At 45.8% G+C, this 19,249-nt stretch overlaps 1 pseudogene; it reads right to left on the bottom strand.

Moving 5' to 3' along the window:
* Positions 1-847: 847 nt before the first annotated feature.
* On the bottom strand, positions 848-10,712 carry LOC130473297 (vomeronasal type-2 receptor 26-like; annotated as a pseudogene).
* Between the last annotated feature and the right edge of the window lie 8,537 nt (positions 10,713-19,249).

Raw genomic sequence — 19,249 nt, forward strand, 5'->3', positions numbered from 1 at the left:
CCATTTCAACAGTGTTTGAGCTACCTTTTCTTGTGGGTTTCTCTAGGGCTACCAACCTCCAGGTGGGGCCTGAAGTTCTGAAATCACAACTAATCTCCAGAGTCTGGAGGAAATAGCCGTTTCAGAGGGCCGACTCTGCAGTATACCAGATAAATGGAAGTCCCACACTAGGCCTACATATTCAGTGCTGGATATCTCTGGGGTGGGTAAAGCCCTGACTGAGAAAGCCTCCCAGATGTGCAACGCCACCCTTCCTGGCCCATTGTCTGGGACAGATGAATGACCGAGAAACCGAGGGAGGGGGGAAGTCAAGTTATTTTAGGGTGACAGTCACATGAACACATGAAGTTGCCTTATATTGAATCAGACTGTTGGTCCCTCAAAGTCAGTATTGTCTACTCAGAACGGCAGAGGCTCTCCAGGGTCTCAGGCAGGGGTCTTTCACATCACCTACCTGCCTAGTCCCTTTAGCTGGAGATGCCAGATTGAACCTGCACCTGGGACCTTCTGCATGCCAAGCAGATGCTCTGTCACTGAGCCACAGCCCCTTGGGAGCCAAAGATCACTCCCAGATTATGAACTTATTTATTCATTTCTGCGTTGTCATGTTTATCTGGTCCCCTTGAGGAGGCTGGATGCCCCTTTTGACTTGCAAAAACTCAAACTTCACAAAGCTCGTGCAAAATCTCGTACCAGTTCAAAACAAAAGAGGGCTATTGTCCCTGTGGCCAAACCTTTACACATTTTGTTAATTCTGGAACATTATAGCATTTCCTTTATTTATTTATTTAAAACATTTTAATACCCCCTTTCCCCCAAGAGAGTGACTGTAAACTTATAGAGAAAGTTATTTGGAACCAATTCCAATGTTCAGGTTCTGGGCAGAGGCATCACTGTCTAGCTAGGAAGAAGTTTATGGATATGATTCACAGATTGGGGCTTCTTTTAATAAAAGTGTAACATATATGACAGATGCATAGAAAAGCTTGTCTAGATGATCCCAAACAAATGAACAGAAAAATCCAGGCATTGTGAAACTATTTAATTAAGATGTTCTTCAATGGCCAACAAAGCAATACAATTAACATATTATGTTATACACAAACAACTCTATTTAAAACTAGGTAGTGAAAAAAGCATACATGCAAAGCATTAAAACAAAATGGCCCATAGATATTTCATGTCATTATTCATTCCTTGCCATTATGTATAATGAGTTTCTTTTCTAATGTGTGTGAAAGAAAGAAATAATTGATCTAATAGCAGTACATTAGATTCATAATGGAGTGGAGACAGATTACAAATATTTAAAATAATGTAATCAAAATTAGATCCCATCTTTTCCTTTCAGCATTAGGTGTTCCTTTGTATTCAGATGAGGCCTCAGTATAATAATGTAGCATTTGGGAAGAAAGATGCAGCCCAGTAAGCCCAAACCGGAGGCCAAGATGGAGAAGACCTGCACAGCCACCATGTATTTCCCCTTGGTGCTCAGGTAGGTGGGCACAAAGGACACCCAAACACTGCAGAACACCAACATGCTGAAGGTGATCAGTTTGGCTTCATTGAAGGCCCCAGGCAGCTTCCTGGCTAGAAAGCCACTGTGAAGGAGACGGAGGCCAGGAAGCCCATGTAGCCGAGGGCAACATAAAACATAGTGACAGACCCTTCATTACATTGCAGGACGATCTGTCCAGGCTGAGAGTACATGTCAGCCTCTGGGAAGGGAGGAGAGATGCCCAGCCAGAGAGTGCAGATGCCCACTTGAATACCGGAACAGGAATAGAGAACGAAGTTGGCCAAGCTCTTCCCCAGGCATTTCCTCATCCTGCTGCCTGGCTGTGAAGCCATGAAAGCCACCACCACTGTGACAGTTTTGGCCAACACCGAAGAGACGGCAACGGAGAAGATGATGCTGAAGGCAGTTTGTCGAAGAAGGCAGGTCACCTTCCGGGGCTGACCCATGAAGAGAAAAGAGGACAAAAAAGAAAGCAGGAGGGAGATGAGGAGAATGTAGGAGAGGTCCCGATTGTTGGCTTTGACGATTGGAGTTTCTAAGCATTTAATGAAAATTCCCAAAACAAACGTTGTGATTAGGGTGAAGAAAAGTGTAAGGACATTTAGGATGATCCCCAAAGGTTCTCCATAAGACAGAAAGGTTGTATTCTTGGGAACACATTTGTCTCGGAGTTTGTTTGGATGCTGATCTTCTGGACATTTATTGCAATGACTTGCATCTGAAAAGAACAGATTAGCTTAAGTATCACCATATCTACTTTACATCTGTGATAATATTTGTTTTTTACATTAATTGAGAATATCTATTTGGATGTGCATACTTACATGCTAGAAAGCCTGGACAAAGTAGGGAGGAGGGAGAAGTCAGGAAGTAACAGTGCATAATAGGGATGGAGTTGGGAGTCAGATTGCACTTCTTCATTGTGGAATATCTTGGGTTTAATCTTTAGCATCATCAGCCAAAACCATCTCAGATGATAGTGTGGATATAGCCCTTAGATGCTGAACAATGAATGCCAACCAAAGTAGGGAAAGTGGTGGCAAAATGATCGTAAAATCTGACCCGGCATTTGTACATGATCCTGACTGCAGTGGAATGACTGGTGGGTGTGCCAAAAGGGACTAACTGAGGCTGCAATGCAAGCATTATTTTTGCCCTTGCCTCCTCCCTCCAACTGGGGCTCTCGTGCATGACCTACCTTCCTGAGTGGAGATGGTCCCTTCCGCACATGGTGAACAATCATAGCAGCAAAGAGGTTCTCCTTCCTTAATCAACTTAGCATATCCAGGAGGACAGCTTTTGGTGCACCTAGAATGAGGCAGGGTCTAAGCACAAAGAAAAGAAGTTACACAATGAAACTTGTTAGGAGCTTTGATTTGGGTGTCTTTGAGCTCTGTCTATAGAAACAACTCAACAGGATCTCTAGTCCCAAGTTAGATTTCATCATCACGTGAACCCGGTCTTCTTTTAGGACAGCACTTGTTATTCACAGCTGCATGAAATGGACACCACTTTGATATGCATGTTTCTGCTGCTCTGCTAGGTCAGGGCAAAGGGCAAAAAGAGTATTGGAGTCCTTATGCCAGAGCTAGGAAAGAAAATAATGTGCTCTTTCGCACTCTCATATTCATTACTTTTGTGTCCCAATTACTTTGTACTTGTTGTGGTTTTTCATTTCCACACTGCAAGAAATTTTTTGCTCTGCAGAGGAATACGCCAGAAACACAGTGATGTAATATTGTATTGACCACTAGAGCGAGCAAGATGCATGCACAAATAAAAAGAGAACGCATGTGATGAAAATGAGAACCTAAAAAAGCTCAATATTTAAGGTGTTATGTGCACATTATATGAGTCAGTGATGGGCAGATGTATTGTGTATACCTTAAAGTGAGCCTTCATGAAAGAATTTCTGTATGGCAGGATTCTCCTATGTGCTGGTTACTGAGCTGGACAGAAGGGTGACCTCATAGGTAAGGTTACCTCTATCCATCACACCTCAGAGTACATTATAATGTCTCTGGAACCTGAATACCATGACTCACAGAAGTTGGCAACCCTAGAGGTAGAGAAGGAATCAGGAAAAGGGGAGAGGCTAGGGGGACTTTCAGGAAAGGGAAAAAAGAAATAGTGAGGAGGGGGGAAAGGAGATGCCTCCAGCAGGTCCTTGAGGGTTCCCACTTGTGATTCTTCTAATAACACCCAGAAAGATGGTAATAAAGACAATGGTCTCCAGAGAAGCTTATAGTCCTAGAACTCTCTGCTCCAGGATGTGGTGGGCATGTTCATGGAGAATAAGGCTATTCATGGCTACTACTCAAAATCGATACTAGTCATGATGCTTACCTATTCTCTCCAGTATCAGAGGAGGATGCCTACTCTGTTAGATGCTTTTTTTTTTGAAAATTTTATTGGTTTTTATAATATAAATTTTCCATGTTAACAAACAACAATATACGTAGTATTAAAAACTAAATCATAGGTAATGTTGTTATAATTGTTTAAGTGCTAAATAAAAATAAAAAATAAAGGAAAGTTTATTGACTTCCCCATCACCTCCGTCCGCCTCTTAATAAAGTATTCTATCCCATCGTGATATGGTCTGATCTTAATTATTCTTATATCTCAATTAGGTTTCAATCACATTATACTATCAATATAATTGATTACGTTTCTTTATGTAAACAATGTCATCTAGATCAGATTAAAAGGTATTCTTCCATTTTCCCCAGTCCTAGTTCATATTCACAATATTTCATCCACGCCTCCCATTCCCCCATAAATTGAACATTGTCTTTTTGATTTAAAATAGCTGTAAGTTTTGCCATTTCCACCAGTTCAAACATTTTCATAATCCAGTCTTTTTTCCCAGGAGTGTCTGCCCCTTTCCATTTTGCTGCATAAAGCAGTCTTGCAGCTGTAGTCGCGTAAATCAAAAAAGTCCTGTGTTTTAACAAATCATCAGGTATCATACTTAATAGCATCATTTCTGGTGTTTTGGGTATGTTTTTTTTTTACTATTAGTCTTAATTCGTTATAAATCATATCCCCAAAATCCTTGGCTTTGTCACAAGTCCACCACATATGATAAAAAGAACCAACTTTATTATTACATTTCCAACATTTAGGGGATGTCACTTTGTAGATCTTTGCAATCTTCTTAGGCGTTAAATGCCATCTATACATCATTTTATAGATATTTTCTCGAATTGACTGCGCATTTATTCCTTTCAGATCTTTCGCCCATAGTCTTTCCCATTTGTTTAGAGCAATATCATATCCCACAGTTTGAGCCCAATTAATCATTGTTGGTTTGATTATTTCCTGCTCACAATAAATTGTTAAAATAAGATTATACATTTTAGATGCTGTGGAACACAGGCAGGATAATGCTGCTGCAGTTGTCTTGTTGGGGGTTTCTAGAAGCACCTGGCTGGCAGCTGTGTGAACAGACTGCTGGACATAATGGGCCTTGCCTGATTAAGCATATGTGTGCTAGGCTCTTCTTATGTTCTTACGTTCCTCATGGCTCATGCTAGGTGCTCTAGGCTGTAACTATTAGAAGGGACCCCTTGAGGATCTGGATTTGGGGGCTGTTGGCCATAACCCTGACTATACCGTGAGATAGGCTTACCAGGCCCCCCTTCTTTTCTGGCGGGAGGTTTTTGGGGTGCAGGTGAAGTGAGATCACTTGCGCGGCCGTGCCAACATGATTGCGTCACTTCTGGGAGTTTGAGTGGTAAAAGGCCCATTGCGATGCAGCACTTCCGGGAGTAAAACACATTGTAAGGGGCCCTTTACCTCTCAAACTCCCAATTTGAGTGGTAAAATGCCCCTTGTGATGCATTTACACCTGGAAGTGCCGCATAGCAAGTGGCCTTTTGCCACTCAAACTGGGAGTTTGAGTGGTAAAGGGCCCTTTGTGATGCGGCACTTCCGGGTGTAAACGGGAAGTGATGTGGCACTGTGGGCAGGCACACATACACACGTTGCCCGCCAACCCTCAGTAGGCCGACGGGCAACCAGGTGGATTGGTGGGGGTTTACCCACCATCACCTGGCACTTGGCAACCCTACTGTGAGACCACCACTGACAATAACTGTTGTTAATTGTCCATCTTCAAACATTTATCCCACCACGCTTTTGCCTACCATTCTCATTCCTTGCATTCTTGGGCTATAAACTGATTTGACAGGGATAACACTTGACAAGTTCTTAAGAGATTTTAAACAGTATAAACTGAAATATGTTTTCCCTCACCTCATTAAACCATCTGGGCCACACAATGGCATCTTGATCAATGGCTAACTTTATTTCTGAGGCTGCGTGTCTCTCTACACTCCCAACTTTCACTCCAATAGTAGATTGATTAGGTGTTGCCACCCAATTCACAATATCAAAGTCCACCGCAACGTCTCCGTTCTCATCAAAATACATTCCTTTCGTGGAATTACTGTAAGACTGGGAGTTCCTGAGGAAAGGATGAAGCTAGAATGACATAAAGCAGCAGTTTTTAGAAATACAGGAAGCCATATCGGATTTCACCCTTGTGTATTTGGGGTTTAGGTCTCCTATGATTGTTGGCCTATGCCAATTGTCATATTGGAGTTTAATGGTGTGTTTGTGGAGGGAAGACAATTTGGATTGTCTGCCTCAGGCACTGACAGCTCATTTCTGAGTTCTAAGGGTGAAAGCCCTTAGGAGGCAAGGAAGGCGCTGCGACGGCACTGCGACCCTTAGATCAGGAGCCTCTACCCATATTCATTTCCTCCTCACCTAAAATTCTGACATACTTCACTTAAGGAGGATTGGTCTCAAGCCATACCTGAGGCTGACCTGCATCAGGAGCCTCACATGATGAATTTGCCATGGAAATACACAGAATTTCATGTGTACTGTAAATTTCATGTAAAACCTTTCATAGCCTGTATCTGGAATTGAACCACTGTCTGTGGGTGGCACCAGATGGGGTGAACTGGCAAAAAAAGTGCAAAGTGGTGCATGGTAGGGCAGGCATGAGGAATTGGAAGCAGGACAACGCCCTCCATCCCCCCCGACCTGCTGCTGCTCCACAGTCCCAGGCAACCCCAACAAATTTTAAGGTGGTTTCCACTCAGATACATAACAAGGCCCTCAGTGTGTGATAAAAAGGGGAATTCCATGCTAGGAATCATCAGGAAACAGATGAAGAATAAAGTAACGCCCTTATACAAGGCTCTGCTGCATCCACGCTAGTATGTACTGTGTAGGGTTGCCAGGTCTTTCTTAGTCAGCAGCGGGAGGTTTTTGGGGCGGAGCCTGAGGAGAGTGGGGTTTGAGGAGGGGAGGGTCTTCAATGTCATCTTGCCTAATTACCAAAGCGGCCATTTTCTCCAGGTGAACTGATCTCTATCAGCTGGAGATCAGTTGTAATAGCAGGAGATCTCCAGCTAGTACCTGGAGGCTGGTAATCCTACTATTGTGCTAGTTTGGTCTGGAAAACAGGTGATATGATAACGGTCCATAAAAGAATAGAGAAAAAACTTTTCTCCCACTCCCAATTTAGGGTTGCCAGGTCTCTCTTTGCCACAGCTGGAGGTTTTGGGGGCGGAGACTGAGGAGGGCAGGGTTTGGGGTGGGGGAGGAACTTCAATGCCATAGAGACCAATTGCCAAAGCAATTGAACTAATCTCTATTGGCTGGAGATCAGTTGTAATAGCAGGAGATCTCCAGCTACTACCTGGAGGTTATAGTTTTCCCAAACTACCTGGAGGTTGGCAACCTTATCCCATTGGGGTTCACCAATCAAACTGACTTCTTATTCTTCTTTTTTTCTTTTCTTTTTTGTATTTTACTGTACCATAAACCACCTCTGGGTGGATTTAAAAGGAATTGGACAGATTTATTGAGGATAGGACTATTGTTGGCTATGAGGCACGGCAGCTGAAGGGGGCTTCCACGTTCAGAGGCTGGATTCCTCGGATTATCCGAGGCAGGGAAGTAGTCCACAGCTGAGGGCTGTTGTTGGTGGGCCCTGCTTGTGTGCTTTCAGGGGGCATCGGACTGGCTGCTATTGGAAACCAGATACTAGTCTTGATAGACTATTGGTCTGACCCAGCATGTCTCTGTGTTAAGTGCTGTCAGGTCGCTTCCGACTCATGGCATCTCTATCGATCAATGTCCTCCAGACTCTGTGAATCAATGTCCTCCAGAATGACCTATCCTTGATAGCCTTGCTCAGGTCTTGCAAATTGAGAGCCCTGGCTTCCTTAATAGAGTCAATCCATCTTTTGTTGGGTCTTCCTCTTTTCCTGCTGCTTCAACTTTTCCTAGCATGATTGTCTTTCCCAGCATAGCTACTCAAATGTTCCTATGTTCTTAGAGAAAACAAATACCTGCCATGGCTGCACCCCCTGAACTCCTAGCCGGCCTCCATTCAGCTTTTGATTAGATCTGGAGATGTAGGCAGCATTCAAGGCACGTGCCACTATCTGGATAGAGTTGTAAATTCTGTAGCTTTCCTGAGACAGGATACTTTCAAGCTCATCCTGGGATGGGGTCTCCCGTTCCTCTTTCTCTCTGCATCTTATCCAGCCTTTCACAGACAGTACATGGTTGGAATAAAAACAACGAAATGCTTCCTTTCCAATTTCACTAAGACTAGACTCAAGTGATGCAAGATTGTCATATTTGGTATTTGTGTTTGCATGGATCAAAAAGGAAAAAGAACCATGGACGTGCTGGATATCAAAAAACCTGAAAAAGCACCTCAAGGTGAGATCGCGCAAGACTGCTATAATCCAAACTTTTCCCACAATGGAATTTCTTGCTTTTTCTACAGAGCGAATCAAAGCTCCAAGCACAGACAATGACTGGGAGTCTCCGTGAAAAACAAACACATTACATTTTCTCTGTGTGAAAACTGAAGTGCTGCGGAAATATACATGATTGTTGTCACCCGTATTCGTTTCTGGGATGCTTTTTGTGAAGGCAATGCAAATCCCACTCCTGACGATCAAAGGGGTCAAGGTCCTCAGGAATCTTTCTCCTTTGTCATTGTCTGGAGCAAGGAGAGCGATCCACGTCCATCTGAAATGCAGCAACATCTTGACGATCCCCATGAAATATGAATCTTGCTTTGGGGCCATCTGGTAGATAAAAGGCAACTCCGTTTCATCTTCAAGTACAAAACTATAGCTGATCTAGTCAAGAAAGGAAGAGATTGGCATTTGGCTTTGTATCCAAGACAAAACTCATATATAGGGCTGCCAGGTCCCTCTTTGCCACTGGCGGGAGGTTTTTGGGGTGGAGCCTGAGGAGGGCGGGGTTTGAGAAGGGGAGGGAAAAAAGATCTTTTTCCTTGGAAGTGTTGGACCTTTGTTTAAGGCAACTGTGAACTGCTTGAGACATGCAAGGCTGATGAAGCCTCGTTCGGTGAAACGCAAATTAATACCTGGGATTTGCATCCTTATATGCGGTCCTGAACAAATTTGACTTCTGGGTCCCACTAGACGCTAGACATTACCCTTTTCAGGGATTTGAGCTGGCTCGGGTACAACGAGTGAAACTGAAGAAATTCACCGTGTCTTCAAGAGTCACTGAGTCTGTATACGGCTTATTTTTCTGTACCTAAGACCACCATCGGAATATGTGGGACAATTTTGCTATCATTTCTGGTTGTATATACCTGTACATACTTGTTCAGTATCACATTGTATTTGTTTATGTGTGTTTGTTCACTTATTGCATGTTAGTAGATAGGTCAGCTAGTCAGTTGCTTTATTCTTGTTATTTCTATATAAACTTGTTGTGTGTTTAAATAGAAAGTGTGCTGTAGTTTGTTTTGAGCTTCCCTCAATACAGCACTGGGTGATTCTTATCTTGCGTTAGTACCTGGAGGTTGGCAAACCTACTCATATACTTGTTTGTGTATAAATATTAATACCTTTAACTATCAAAATACTCATCATTCTGATAGTCAGCATTTATGTGGGCACTCTCCTCATAGAGGGCAGCCTCTGCTCACAGAGGTACATTGTAGCCTCTGCAAGTGGAGATTAGAACGAGGCCTTTGTTTCTTAAAAGTTATGGATTATGTTTAGGAAGGCTACTACATAGGAGCTACACCTGATCCATCTCCCTGCTGAGTCCAGGTTTTGGGAATGACAGGTAAATTTACAAACTTTTTAGCTCCACCAACAATGGAGTTTCTTGGTCACATTAAGTGCAGAATGTTGGAAACTGGCTTTTCTATATATCTGTTAAGCTTCCTCCACTCTTAAGCATTCTCTTCAAAAATACCTTTCTTCTTGGTTTTCCCATGGGACCACTGCAGTGCCTATGGCAAATGTCCTTTCGATCCAGTGGTTTGGTCCCCCTGGAGCATTTCTACAGAAGGTAACATTTCAGCCCATGGAGCGTAAAATTTTCCATCCCGCTCTCCAACTAATTTTGCTCATTGTTAACTAAGGTCCAAGGAAAAGGCAGTAGATGCTGCTTAGCTATAATAATCTCCCAAGAGAGTTTCCCTACTTTCCAGTTGGATGTTGAGTAGTAAAAATTTATTTTAAATATGGAGAAAATCTCATAAGTGATGGAAATACATGGTCTGGTTACAGGTTGCCAGGCAAATGCGCCTCTAGCTAATGACTGATTGATGGAAGTGGAGAATTATGCCAGTTGTGCAGGGGAATGCTGGGACAGAGCTCAAGAGGTGAACTCCTCATTCTGGTCCAGCTGCTTGAGACCTGTGCCAGCTGAGTAAATGCTGTGTTCCTCATGGTTAAAGCAGGCACCTGTGGGTATGTGGCAAAGCAGAAGCTTCTAAGCAGTGGCTTCTAAGGCCACTGAAGCTGATGAGCTGAGAATGGGATAACTCGGCGTAGGATGGGATTGTTAGACTAAGCTCCTCTCCCCATATGTCCCATACCTGAGGCATTTTGTAGATGCTTAAGATGGTTGAAATCTGCTTGGAGGTTTCAGAGTCGCCCCCCTCAAGAACAGCCACGAGATTATTCTGTCCTCCACAGCTATAGTTTGGAACATTCTTCTCTCCACCAGACAGCAGGTCTACCACTGAGTCAGAAGTCATTCTCGCATTGAAATAGTTCTCATAGACGTTGTACCCCAGAGTGATGTTGGGTAAGAGACCGAAATATGTATTGATTTTCTCAATGGCAAACAAGAAGGGCAGGAGTTCGAAAATCTTCATCATATGTACGCTGCAACAATAATGTGTGTGGTTACATTTCGTCTGGTATTCAATGGTGACCTGCTAAAATGATGCTTCTTTTCCTTTCAGGACCTTTGCAGGCAATGAAAAAAAAATCTCTGGGTCTTTCCCCTTAGAACTAACCTCATGGTAGCTCATATCCGGAGCCTGAAGTACAATAGCTGATCCTAACACAGGAGATAGCTTTGCTGGAAGGGGAATTGCCATTTGCCTTCTAAAAACAAAACAAAGCAGGGCACGGGTCAAGCCCATTGCTGAAGCAGAGGAGAACACAGCCTTCGAAGAATGAAATCAATATTACAACATATCTTAAAGAAGTTCACGATCACTCCTGGGGCACTGTTGCAAGCCAGGCTAACTTTGCTGGCATTTGCTATATTTAAGGGGTAGTGTGTGTGTGGGAGAGGTGGGGGTGTGGGGGTGTGTGTGTGTGAAAGCATAAGGCTTGTAAAGAAGTAAAATAAATAAAACTTTAAAAAACGTCGGCCACTTTTGACGTTTCCAGTGGACAGCTTTCATTGCAGTAGCTAAGGAGACTAACAGCATTGAATCATAGAATCACAGAGTTGGAAGGGGCCATACAGGGCGGCCATCTAGTCCAACCCCCTGCTCAATACAGGATCAGCCTAGAGCAGCCCTGCCAAGTCCAGCCTCTGCTTAAAGTCCAGCCTCTGCTTAAAGACTGCCAGCTTAAAGACCTTTTTTCCCACAATTAAAAGCCATTATTGCAAGTTCTATATCCTCTGCTGCCATCAGGAACAGCTCCCTGCCCTCCTCTAAGTGACAGCCCTTCAGATACTTAAAGAGAGCAATCATGTCCCTTCTCAACCTCCTCTTCTCCAGACTAAACCTTCTCAACTCCCTCAGCCTTTCCTCATAGGGCTTGATCTTCAGCATCCTACAGCATCCCTTAGCCAGAGGGCAGCCAGCGGGTGTACAACCTCCCTTGACCCTTTCCAGAAGATCTCTTCCCAGCAGAAACTTAAACTAATCACCTTCACAGGTGAGTATCTATGTAACATCTTCATTCTCACCAACAATTACTGGCTGAGCATGCAACAGGCTCTTCTCTGCTTACTCTGTGCTGTATCCTTTTTCTTCAGTAGCCCGTCCTACACTGGCTTCTCTCCATCTGTTTACTGCAGTCTGCCTCTGAATGCCAATTGGGAGAGGTCCCTAAAAGGGAGAGGCTTTGGTCTCCATGACTTGTTTTTATGTCTTCCACAGCATCAGGTTGGCCTCATCCAGCACAGTTCCTACATTCTTCGATTTCTCCATTTTATTGTCACAACAAGCTGGTGAAAGCTGAAAGCCCTGCTCACACACTGTGACAGAGTGAGGATGTTAGCCTGGGTCTCCCCTGAAGCAAATTTATTACTAAATCATCCATAAGAATCCCTTCCTTAAAAATTAACAATGTTTAAGCAAGTGCTTAATTTTACAAAAAGATGTGGTTATACTTATCATTGGCTAGGCAGTTCTGCAGGGGAAAAGAGGGAAGGCTGCACTGGCATTTCATATCTAGGTGACCCCCCCCCCCAAAAAAAAATGATCTTGGTCTCAGACAATAGCTTTTGACTAGGGTTGCCAACCTCCAGGTACTAGCTGGAGATCTCCCATTATTACAACTGATTTCAAGCCGATAGAGATCAGCTCACCTGGAGAAAATGGCTGCTTTGGCAATTGGACTCTATGGCACTGAAGTCCCTCTTCTCCCCAAACCCCGCTTTCCTCAGGCTCCACCTTAAAAACCTCCCACCAGAGGGACCTGGCAACCCTACTTCAGTCAGTAGAATACATTATCTTATAGAACAGTTCAGAATGAGCTCTTTAGCTGCAGCATGTGAAATGTCAGGCTGGGCACATGGGTTGCCTTAATGTTCATACACTCACAAATCTCATAAGAACATAAGAAAGGCCCTGCTGGATCAGACCAAGGCCCATCAAGTCCTGCAGGCTGTTCACACTGTGGCCAAACAGGTGCCTCTAGGAAGGCCACAAACAAGACAACTGCAGCAGCACCATCCTGCCTGTGTTCCACCGCACCCAAAATAATAGGCATGCTCCTCTGATCCTGGAGAGAATAGGTATGCAGCATGACTAGTATCCATTCTAACTAATAGCCATGAATACCCCTTTCCTCCATGAATATGTCCACTCCCCTCTTAAAGCCCTCTTAAAGCCCTCGAAACACAACACAGAAACATAAGGACATAAGAGGAGCTCTGCTGGAGCAGACCAAACATTCATCAGACGCAGTATTGTGTTTCTCACAGTGGCCAACCAGACAAAAGGGGGACACGATTTTCCCAGGCTGGATCCCAGAAAACAGGGACTGTCCATGGTAAAAAGAGTGTGAAAGCAGAATCAGGCTGAGTACCATGAAATCCATCAATACATCATTACTTACGCATATAAATTAGTATAGGGAGGCTTGGAGAATACAAATGGTTTAAGCATAGAATTAGCTGTAGAAGTGACGCCACCGATGGCCAAGTCACCCGGCCTGAAATAGTTCAGAGGGCTTCCTCGATCAGTTATCACATTGAAGGGGCACTTTGCCTTCAGAACCCTGCAGGAGACATGGGGCAGCAGCCCAAAGAGCAGCAACAGCAGCAGGGTCAGCCTGGGTATGCCAGCTAAAGCCATGTCTCCTGGGTTGGCTCTCAGCTACAGACCCCAATCACCAGAAGAAGCCCAACCCTCTTCTACCACCGAGGATGCAGGGACTTTGTCCAACCCAGACAGACTCCACCGGTGGCTTCCAATGCAACAGGATGATCCTGAATCTTTCCTCAGCCTCAGCCTCCACTTGCCCAGCTCCTCAGGAGTTATTTCAAACTCCGTTCAAGATGTTGCCTGTGTGCTATTCTTAATTCCAGTGTTTCCATTATTGTCTTCAGAGCTGATGGTGGGAGAAATCCCCTGAGCATTGGTAAGAGGAAGAGTCAATTACCATGATTTCCCTCATTACAAGGGAAAGCGCCATCCTTGACACTATATGACTCCATGCGCAGGTGCATGGCTTGAAAAAAACATGTTTGTGAGTCTCATAACTCTGTCTCTCTACTCTTTAATGGGTCAACTCCATTGACCCGTATGGAATCTGGAGCAAAGCTGTTCCATTAGGATTTACATGAAAGTTCATACAATGTGCATGCAAGGTACCCAGAGAGAACTGAAACTGGGCTTTCTAGCAATCAGGTCCCAGAGCCGCCAACTTATGCTACAGGTCCAGCTGCAGTACAGAAGGCAAGGAGGATCTGGAGCCTGGTCTTCAATCTCCACTTTGGCTTCATAATCTCCACTCGGGCTTTATACAATCCGGTTTTGTAGGCTACCTCTGAACATTTTGTCAGGCTATGAACAAACCTGTCCCAGACTGAGCCTGATCTCCCCACTCTGTTGACTTGTTCAGGTTTTCTGCCTGCCTGTGACCACACTTCTTGACTACATCCCTGGCCTACTTTTGACCTTGTTTCTGGCTCCTTGCTAGGGATGCCAGGCCCATGATCATTAGGAGTTTTTTGGGATAAGGCCTGGGACAGGAAAGCATTGCTCACTGCCACCCCCAAAACCTTTAGGAATCCCCCAAACTCTATCGTTAACACCAAAGAGATTTGGTCAGTTCCTAGCCTGCCATAAAGTGTATGTGCACGAGTGTATAACATTACCTCCAGGTAGGGTTGCCAGGTCCCTCTTCGCCATTGCCGGGAGGTTTTTGGGGTGGGTCCTGAGGAGGGCGGGGTTTGGGGAGGTGAGGGACTTCAATGACATAGAGTCCAATGGCCAAAGCGGCCATTTTCTCCAGGGGAATGGATCTCTATTGGCTGGAGATCAGTTGTAATAGCAGGAGATTTCCGGCTAGCACCTGGAGACTGACCACCCTACCTCCAGGTCTTCACCTGGAAGTGATTCCTGAACATCAATGGTGCTGTCCTTCCCTCTGTTTTCCTCCCACTACTCACTGGATTGAGGGTAGGAATTGGAGGGCAGAGGCAGGAGTTCCCCTGTCCTCAGAGGGCAACTGGCAACCCTCCTCCTTGCCTTTGTAGCCCGAGCCTTGGCACCATGACAACACATAATTTACTCTCAAAAATTATACATATATGAAGTTCCCTGTTACAATTGTTCTACCAAAAAAGAAAGGAGAAAGAAGGAGGAGAAGTTGGTTTTTATATGCTGATTTTCTCTACATTTGAAGATAATCAAACTGGCTTGCAACCGCCTTCCCTTCCTCTCCCCACAACAGACACCCTATGAGGTAGGTGGGTGTGAGAGAGCTCTAAGGGAGCTGTGACTAGCCCAAGGGTCACCCAGCTAGCTTCATGTGAAGGAGTGGGGAAACCAACCACGTTTTCCAGATTAGAGTCTACCGCTCCCAACCCTTATGCCACGCTGGTATAAGCTCCACATTGTGTTATCAGACCGTCAATGGCTCTGTCCTGAGCTATATAGCTAGAGCTATACAAACATATACAAGCGATGCTACAATGAACTACATACATACAGCATCCAAAGCTTATACCGGGCTCCTGCCCTCTTAAAGAAATAGCGTCCAATTCTTCCAGATGCAAGACTGAGGAGAGACTTGCAAGCCATGAGGCTCTTTTCATTGATGTTCCTTCCACACCATTTATAGCTGAATTGCTGTTGCCTAACTTATCCAGAGCCTGACCTGGATGGCCCAGGCGAGCCTGATCTCATCTGATCTCAGAAGCTAAGCAGGGTCAGCCCTGCTTAGTATTTGGATGGGAGACCACCAAGGAATACCAGGGTTGCTGTGCAGAGGAAGGCACTGGCAAACCACTTCTGTTAGTCTCTTGCCATGAAAACCCCAAAAAGGGGTCGCCATAAGCCATTAAAAACACATCCTCGGCTTTCTGTGGCTCCAAGGAGGGCATGTTTAGAGGTAGAGGTCCCAAACTTTCAGTGTAGCTTGAGGGGACCCTTCTTGCAAGAACCCCCCATTTTTGTGAAGATTGGGTCAGGGGGTCCCGAATTATGGGGCCCGGAAGGGGTCCCCCCACCCATCTGCCGACTGGGGGTCTGGCTGCCTTGGCAGTTGGGCCGTGCCATTACGCCGGCCCGGGGGCCCCTCCATCTGCCCATTGGAATAAAGCCCATTGGAATAAAACACATTCACGGCTTTCCACGGCTCCGGGGGGGAGGCATTTTTGGAGGTAGAGGTCCCACACTTTCAATGTAGCTTGAGGGGACCCTTCTTGCAAGAACCCCCATTTTTTTTAAGATTGGGTCAGGGCCCCCCCTGAGATATGGGGCCCGGAAGGGGTCCCTCCCCAATCTGCCCATTGTATTAAAGCCATTACAAACACATTCTCCGCTTTCTGCGGCTCCAGGGGGCATTTTTGGAGCTAGAGGTCCCAAACTTTCAGCGTAGCGTGAGGGGACCCTTCTTGCAAGAACCCCCAAGCTTTGTGAAGATTGGGTCAGGAGTCCCGAGTTATGCGGTTACCTCCCCCCCCCCATCCACCCATTCGAATGATTTGGACCAGGCAATCCTTAATGTGCATCTTCTAGAGAGCGGCAAATCCAAGGCAAAACCTCCCGTGCATAAATGGCCAGAGATTTTGTGTGTGTGAGTCTGCTGGAATCGTATTGGATTACTCCTGAGTCCTGACTCCCAGTCCCTGCTCCTGATGGAAGAGAAGACATCCACAGTATGACCCATTTTGGGACTTTTCTCTATAATTGTTTTCCTGTGTGTGTGTAACCTTTATAGAACAAATGTTCTGAACTACTCACATACAACTTCGCGGGACTGCCGGAATTTAAAAAGCTGGCGCGAAATAGGACCAACTACCGGAAACCCATTTACTCTACTCTTGGCATCCGTGGACTTTACTTTGTTCTATTAGAATTATTTAATGTATTAGATAACAAGTGGTTTATATACTTGATGTAGCAATAAGTTGTTTACACACTTGATGGGGAATACATTAATGTTGATCACTTTCTGAAAACGTTTCAGTTTTTGCCATAAGTGCTGGTTCTTCTTTATAGCTAACCACCTGGAGGTTGGCAACCCTATCTCAGAATGGGTTCAGGAGCACACAGAGATGCGCCTTTCACCCTGGCTGGCCTGTTTCCCCTCAGTAGAACCTTTTAGCCATCTTCCTCCCTGGCCATTTGGGAATTCCTCTCCTTTATAGTAGCCTGCTCCGCCCCTCTCCTGCCATCATTTCCCTGTCCACCCTTTCCCCACTTGCTGATTCCTTGCAGCTGGGCAAGACCCGCCTCAAAGTCTTTCTCATTCCCTCTCCCAGGCTCTTCCTATCCTCCCCTTCGGCAGCAGTCCTTCTGGGCTGTGTTGGGTGGTGCTGCCTCCCCCACCCCATCAACCTGCCTCTGTTCTGCTTCCTTTCCCTGAGTCACCTTGTGGGGTCCATCCCAGGACCCACGATTGCAGCAGTTTGGGCTGTCATTGGCAAGAATTCCTACCGTGCCCCATCGCCAGTTGTTGCCTGTGTTGGGTAGGGTTGACAGCTTTGGGTTGGGAAATTCCTGGAGATTTAGGGGGTGGAGCCTGGGGAGGGCAGGGTTTGGGAGGGGAGGGACTTCAAGAGGGTATAATGCTATAAAGTCCACCTTCCAAAGTGGCCATTTTCTCCAGGGGAACTGATCTCTGACACCTGGAGATGAGCTGTAATAGTGGGAGATTTCCAGCCCCCACCACCTGAAGGTTGGCAACCCTAACTATAACCTTTAAAATAATTAGCATACACCTCTGAGCAAGCTTTCAAGTTCTCTAGAGCTCTTTCTTATGTCAGATGGTAAAAGAAGAAACACTACCTTAAATCTAGTCCCTACAACAGCAGCCTTTCAAGGTGGGAACCACCTGCCAACAACAAGCCCACTAAGTCTTGGACCCTCCCCAAAACCTGTGATGGGTGCCACTGAATGGTGCTCAGAAGAGACACAGGTGGCATGTTAAAAGCCACATGTGGCTCCCAAGCTATTGAATGAGTATCACTGCTGTAAATTAAAACATAAGTGTCCTCAGTTCCTAGTATAGTTCCTAGCATAGTATAGGTTCCCCGGTCCCTCCTTGGAACTGGCGGGAGGTTTAGGGAGGCAGGTTTGGGGGTCATCTACGTAATGATGCCACTTCTGGTTTATGCAGAAGTGCCGGCATTGCACTGGATGGACGCTTTAGCATTCACAAAAAAACTCTATGGAAACTCTATGGAGTTTTTTCATGAATGCTAGAATGTCCCCCCCCCCCCCCGTGCAATGCTGGCACTTCTGCATAAACCAAAAGTGACATCATCGCGTAGATTTAGGTTTGCCAACCTCCAGGTAGTAGCTGGAGATCTCCCGCTATTACAACCGATCTCCAGCTGATAGAGAAGCATCAAGAGCAGCAGGGTCATCCTAGGTGTGCCTGATAAAGACGCTTCCCAAATGCCTCTAACTAGAAGCCCAAAGACAGACTATACTTATGCAGATGGAGCCCAGCACTGGATGCTGATGCAAGTGGATAAAATTGTTTCACACAACAGCACAGCTGCTCCCAGGTCCTCAGGAGACATTTATGCACCAACTGTATTTGAAAAATCACTATGGGCTCTTCTTGAGTCTGATGCTCATGCAATTTTCTCCAGAGGTGATGTTAGGAAAAGGCACCTGAGTGTTGGTAAGAGGAACAGTTAATCAGCATCATTTTCATCATTATAAGGGCAAGTGCCACCTCTGTAGCATTCTTGACACTATGTGTGGCTCCATGCGCAGGTGCCTGGCTGGAAAAGATGTACCTGTGAGACTCAGCAGTTTGGTCCTCTACCCTTTCACAGTTCAACAAGTAGCACGTTCACATCTGTTGCAACCAGCAACTGGCAAAAACACTAACCACTAGCTGTGCAAGAGGCTTACAGCATGTGAAGTGTTCTCCTACATCCACAGCTTGCATATGCCAAACCAGGTAAACACAAAGAGTTCAACTTACACTGCCCTTGCTCTAGTGCAGGCTATGATACCCAGCAATGCCCACAGGCCAAGCCCCATTCCAAAGCTATATCTCTGGATATCAGTTGCAATAGCAGGAGATCTCCAGCTAGTACCTGGAGGTTGGCAACTCGCAGCAATTGGTGAGATGCAGAAGAGTCAGGCCTCTTCTTGTTTGTGCATCCCTGAATTTATGGACTAGGCCTATGTTGGCAAACCTATGGCATGCGTGCCACTTCCGGCACGTGTTGCCCTCTCTGCCGGCATGCGCGGTTCCTCCCAGCTGGGCCGCAGGGGCTTTGAACCGCTCCGGTTCAAAGCCCACCCCTTTCCTGGACTCTGGGCGGCGGGGGCTAATTTCTCCGCCCCGGCCTCGGTCCCGATCCCCCCCTGCCCTGAGCTGAGGGGGGGCGGAGAACCCCCCTCTCCCCCGGCCTCCCACGCCACCCCCGGGCCTGGCTGGGGGGGGGGAAATCCCTGCGAGGGGGTGCGTGCGTGCGCATCAGGGCCTCCCGCTGCTCCTTCCCGGCCATTGAGCCAGGCCTCCTCACCTC

This window comes from Euleptes europaea, chromosome 1 (genome assembly GCF_029931775.1).
Source record: "Euleptes europaea isolate rEulEur1 chromosome 1, rEulEur1.hap1, whole genome shotgun sequence".
Taxonomy (NCBI): Eukaryota; Metazoa; Chordata; class Lepidosauria; order Squamata; family Sphaerodactylidae; genus Euleptes; species Euleptes europaea.